The sequence below is a fragment of the Gossypium arboreum genome, chromosome 13 (genome assembly GCF_025698485.1).
Source record: "Gossypium arboreum isolate Shixiya-1 chromosome 13, ASM2569848v2, whole genome shotgun sequence".
NCBI lineage: Eukaryota > Viridiplantae > Streptophyta > Magnoliopsida > Malvales > Malvaceae > Gossypium > Gossypium arboreum.
This window is the reverse complement of record NC_069082.1, coordinates 23,295,477-23,301,238: the sequence shown is the minus strand read 5'-3', so window position 1 is coordinate 23,301,238 and position 5,762 is coordinate 23,295,477. Positions and strand designations below refer to the sequence as shown.

At 38.6% G+C, this 5,762-nt stretch overlaps 1 non-coding gene across 1 annotated transcript; it reads right to left on the bottom strand.

The window, feature by feature from the left end:
• Positions 1-4,965: 4,965 nt before the first annotated feature.
• On the bottom strand, positions 4,966-5,071 carry LOC128287401 (small nucleolar RNA R71). The gene has a single exon (XR_008278101.1). It is a non-coding gene; the product is annotated as a small nucleolar RNA R71 (small nucleolar RNA).
• Between the last annotated feature and the right edge of the window lie 691 nt (positions 5,072-5,762).

The window sequence follows — 5,762 nt, the reverse complement described above, 5'->3', positions numbered from 1 at the left end:
AGATTGCTATTGTTACTGAAATGGGCTAAGGCCCTAACTATTACTGAAAGCGCTTAGGCCCAAATTGTGCTTACTTTGACTAATTGTTTTTATGGGATTTCACACACTGAGTTTTTGAAAGCTCACCTATCTGTTAGCTGTGCAAGAAATCCCCAGGTGTAGACGGATCGAGGTGACGGAGGACTCAGTGGAGGCCACTCGACTTATTTAATTTTTAATTTTATAAATAAGGTTTACTTTTGGGTTTTTCATTTTGTAATAATGCCTCTTTAAGTTTCATTTTAATTTTGGGGATTTATTTACCTTGATTTTTGACTACTAGTAGTAGGACCCGGATTTTCAAGAAAATATAAACAAATGTTTTTCTAAAACATCGCGATTACGCAACATATTTTGAGAGCTTCCGTAACAAACACTGATTTAAAGGGTAATAACAATCTCATATGATCAATATTATGCTAGAACAACTTGAGTTTTTCACAATGAACTTACACCTTAAATTTTTGTTAAGAACCCAAAGAAGTTTTTATGTAGAGCATGTTTTCCAATAAATTATATTTGAAAATCACTCCAATGTGACATTACAGATTTAGCCATAATGTCTAGGCCAGGTTTGGGGAGTCATTTAGTGGTGTCAGAGCCAGGTTGCAAGACTCAGTCGTGGTTTTGGGTTCTTCAAAAACGTGGAAATTTTAACAGAATTGTTTCAAGTAGTTTAAAGTGATTGATACAATTTGGAAATGTTTTACTGAAGGAGTGGTACACTGAGTCTTTACGCTGACCTTGTAAGTCTTTTGATTATTTATACTGAAATAATGTTGAAATATTATTACTGTGACTACTTTAGGTAGTAAAACTGTACTAAAACTCTCTAGTTAGAGTAAACTACAAACTGTAGTAAGACCGCGAACTGTGAAAACAAAACTCTGAGATAATATTGTTCATAAGATATTTGTAGTAAACACTAGAACAATAAACTGACTGGAAAAAAACTTTTAATACAGATAAAAGCACGATTGGATAATGAGCACTAGAGGTAATCGTGGTAGAGACCGCGGCAAAGGCCGTGGAGGTGCTCGGGTTGGGTTTTCGTCATCTGGACACTAGCCTAATGAGGAAGCTAGAAAGGCACCAACTTTACCTATGGCTGAGACAGGGTCTCAAAATCAAGCAACTGGGGATGACACACTGTTCCAAGCAATGTTAAGGATTCTAGAAAGGATCACTCGGCCTAATACTGTCACTGTGGGCCGTGGGTAAGTTATGGAATGACTCAGGTCTAATGGGGCAGAGATATTCAAGGGTATTGCTAGAGTTACCCCTAATATGGCTAAATATTGGATTGAGGCAACAGAAATGATCATGGATGACCTTCACTGCACCCGTGATCAAAAGCTAAAAGGTGCAATATCATTGCTGAGAGATAAGGAATACCAGTGGTGGCTTATTGTCAAAGAGGGTACTTAAGCCAATCGATTGACTTGGGAGTTTTTCAAGACTACATTTCAAGCTAAGTATATGGGTGTCAGTTATGTGGATGCCCGTAGGAGAGAATTTCTGAATTTAACTTAAGGAGATAGGGCAGTGGCTGAATATGAGGCTAAATTTTTACGATTGAACCATTATGCATGTGGGATGGTGCTAACAGAATACGAGCAGTGTGTTCAATTTGAGAATGGCCTCAGAGATGGTTTAAGGGTTCTGATAGCTCCTCAGAGGGAGCAGAATTTTACAGCATTAGTTGACAAGGCGAAAATCACCGAGGATGTGACGCGCGCTGAGCGCCAGAACAGAGAGAAAGGTAGGGGTAAGATGGACGTTGAGCCTTAAAATTTTTTTTAGAGGCTTAACAAAAAGCCCAGAGCTGATGGGCCAATTAGAGTTAGGACCCCTACTGCTGCTACTTCTGGATCATAGTTTTGTGCTGATTATGGAAAATGCCATCAGGGTGAATGTTGGAAAAAGATGGGTGCATGTCTGAGATGCGAATCATTGGAGCACCATGTCAGGGATTGTCCACGAAGGCCTGAGCAGATGCAAGCTATTGGTTTGGGTAATGTACAGTGGAGTGGACAGTAGCCACTGAGAGGCCGAGGTCAGGCCAAGGGTGGAAATGGTTTGGACCGTGGTCGTGGAGCACCGGGCAGAGGTGCCGATCATACAAAAGTGAGGCAGTCGACACTAGTTTATGCTGTACGTCACCAGGAAGACGGAGATGCTCTGGATGTCATTACGGGTACTTTCTTTATCCATAATTTACCTTATACTGCATTCATTGATGTTGGGTCTACACATTCATACATAGCATGCTCTATGTCTAAGATATTGGGTTTTATGGCTGAAAATACTATGAGTGAGATTAATGTTCTAAGTCCGCTGGGGCAGTCCATTCAAGTAAATAAGATGTTTAGAGATGTTCCCTTGGAGATATAAGGGGTTGTCTTTCTGGCCGATCTTATGGAATTACCTTTCAGAGAATACGACCTCCATGGATTGGTTAGTTAAACATCGAGTAAGCTTGGATTGTGCCACTAAACGGATAGTACTGAGAACTGAGGCAGACAAGGAGGTAGTGGTACTTGGGGAACGACGAAACTATTTGAATAATGTTATTTATGCGCTAAGGGTCGAGAAGTTGGTTTGCAAGGGTTGTCAGCCGTTCTTGGCCTATGTTAGTGTTTCAGATGTTGGGAACTCTTCGGTAAAGGATATCAAGATGGTTAAAGATTTTTCGGACATCATTCCTGAAGAGCTACCGGTGTTACCTCTAGAACGTGAAGTGGAGTTTGGGATTGAACTCCTTCCTGGTATGGGTCCAGTATCCATCGCCCCATACAGAATGGCACTGAAGAATCTTGTGGAGCTTAAAGCCCAAATTCAAGAATTATTGGACAGTGGGTTTATCTGACCTAGTGTGTCTCCATGGGGAGCACCAGTCTTGTTTGTGAAAAAGAAGGATGGATCCACGCGCATGTGCATCAACTACAGACAACTGAATAAGTTGACCATTAAGAAAAAATACCTTCTACCAAGGATTGATGATCTGTTCGACCAACTGCAAGAAGCGTCGATTTTCTCTAAAATAGATCTCTGGTCGGGGTATCACCAACTGAGAGTTAAAGAGGCCGATGTGCACAAGATGGTGTTTAGGACTCATTATGGCCATTATGAGTTCTTAGTTATGACATTCAGACTGACAAATGCACCAGCAGCTTTTATAGATTTGATGAACAGAGTGTTTCAACCCTATCTGGATCAATTTATTGTAGTATTTATCGACGACATACTGGTGTATTCGAGGACTGAAAATGAATATGATGAACATCTAATAAACCATAATTTATACATATTTCTATCCCATGCTTAGCACATTTTTTGGATGATTTTCCTTAAAATTGGTGAATTCGATGCTCCTAATTTTGGGTTTTGGGTTTTTCTTTATGTTTTGTATTCATTATTCTTCTGAGATGTTTACCTTTTTAGTTATGAACTAAAACCCCTAAATACCTAAGGGGAATGAAACCTAAGATAGATCTTGTTATTATTATCAGAATTGTATGATAAATATTTGACTTGGTCTTAATTATGTGTTCTTAATTCTTGTTTTGATATTCCAAGATATTGACTCAAGTTAAGCTCTTATTCAAAGAAGGAATAGACCCTGTCTAAGAGAACATTTGTCATAATTAAGCGGAGTTGGCTGCGAACCTAGAGATAGGATGACAAGATTTTTCCAGATTAGGGTGAAACCTAATAAAGGGATTCATAGATCGAGTTAATGCAACCTACGGAGTTAATTAGAAAGAGATTTCAATTATTCAACCTAGGGTTAGATGTTGTTAGTCTCGAGAGAGATAATAATATAACTTAGGGATTTCTATAGATAGAGTCAAATGAATAAATCGTCCGATTCAGAGTCAAATAACAAGTGAAGTCTAGGTAGATTTTTCCTTAGGTATTGTCTCAATCAATCGAGTTTTCCAAAAGTAATTCCCCAATTCTATTTTCTGTGAATTCTTAGTTTAGTTAATTAGTTAGTTAAAACAAACCCCATTATTCTTAGGCTAGATAATAAAAAGACAGTCATTACTAGTACTTTTAGTTCCTTTGAGTTTGACAATCCGGTCTTCCTAAAGCTATATTACTGTTCGATAGGTACACATGCCTTCATCTTGATAATAGTTAGTTTCAAGAACGATTCATTATAAATATTTAAAACCTGTCATGAATATCACGTATTAAGTTGTTGGCGCCATTGCCAGGGAACTAAGATATTAGGAACACTCGATTTTTATTACTTTAGCCATTTACTTTTACTGCAATTTAAATTTTATTCTAATTTTTAATACCAATTCTTCTTTTTCCCTTTTTCTGGCAGGTTCTTATAGTTTATGACTAGAAGAAACCCGTCAGGACCATTACTTTTTGACAGTGAGATCGATCACACAGTTCGCAGAAACCAAAGAGAAATAAGGTGAAGCTTAAGATACATAGAGAACGAGCAAGAGGATGGTATTCAAACTACAACCGAGGAGATGGTTGAAAACCAAGAAAATCTACTACCTCCTGCAATTGCTGTAAATCAAAATCCTACTCCGCGCACTATGTATGATTATGCTAAACATAATTTAACAGGAACTAAGTCAAGTATAGTTAGACCTGCTATTGCTGCAAACAATTTTGAACTAAAACCTAACACAATTCAAATGATACAATAGTTTGTTCAGTTTGATGGTTTGCAGGACGAGGATCCCAACGCTCACTTGGAAAATTTCTTAGAATTTTGTCATACATTTAAAATCAATTGTGTTTCTGATGATGTCATACATCTTCAGTTGTTTCCTTTTTTGTTAAGGAATAAGGCTAAACAATGGTTGAACTCGTTACCACGAGGGTCAATCACTACTTGGGAACAAGTGACCGAAAATTTTTTATTAAAATATTTTCCACCGGCTAAAACAGCCAAATTACATAATGATATCTCTTCTTTTGTGCAGGTGGATTTAGAAACACTCTACGATGCATGGGAGAGATACAAGGACCTTTTAAGAAGATGCCCTCACCATGGGTTACCGCTTTGGCTACAGGTTCAAACGTTTCATAATGGCCTGAATCCTTCGACTCGGTAGATGATTGATGTAGCCGCTGGAGGAACTATCAATAATAAAACACCTGAAGTGGCTTATGAGTTTATTGAGGAGATGTCACTGAATAACTATCAGTGGCAAGTTATGAGAACAAAGCCGGCGAAAGCAGCCGGTGTTTTCAACCTCGACGCGGTTACTATACTGTCTAACCAAGTAGAACTCTTAAATAAAAATATTGACGGTTTGTGTGGTTCTACTCAGGTATATCTAGAGATGAGGTGCGATTCGAATGGAGGAGGAGCATGCACAGAGTATCAACCCTTCAACCCTAGCATCGAGGAGGAACAAGTCCAATATATGGGTAAAAATAACTCTAGATCCCAAAATAACCCATATAGTAACACTTATAATATAGGTTGGAGGAACCATCCCAATTTTTCATGGGGCGGTCAAGGAAATCAAAGGCCACAACATCCTCCGGGCTTTCAACCACCACTTTACCAGCAATAAAAGAAGTCGAACCTTGAGGAGATACTAACCAAATTTATCTTGGTGTCAGAAACTCATTTTCAGAATACTGAGATGCTAACCAAGGGCTCGAAACTCAGATTGGACAGCTTGCCAAGTTGATTTCTGAACGACCACAAGGTAGCTTGCCAAGCAATACAAAATCTA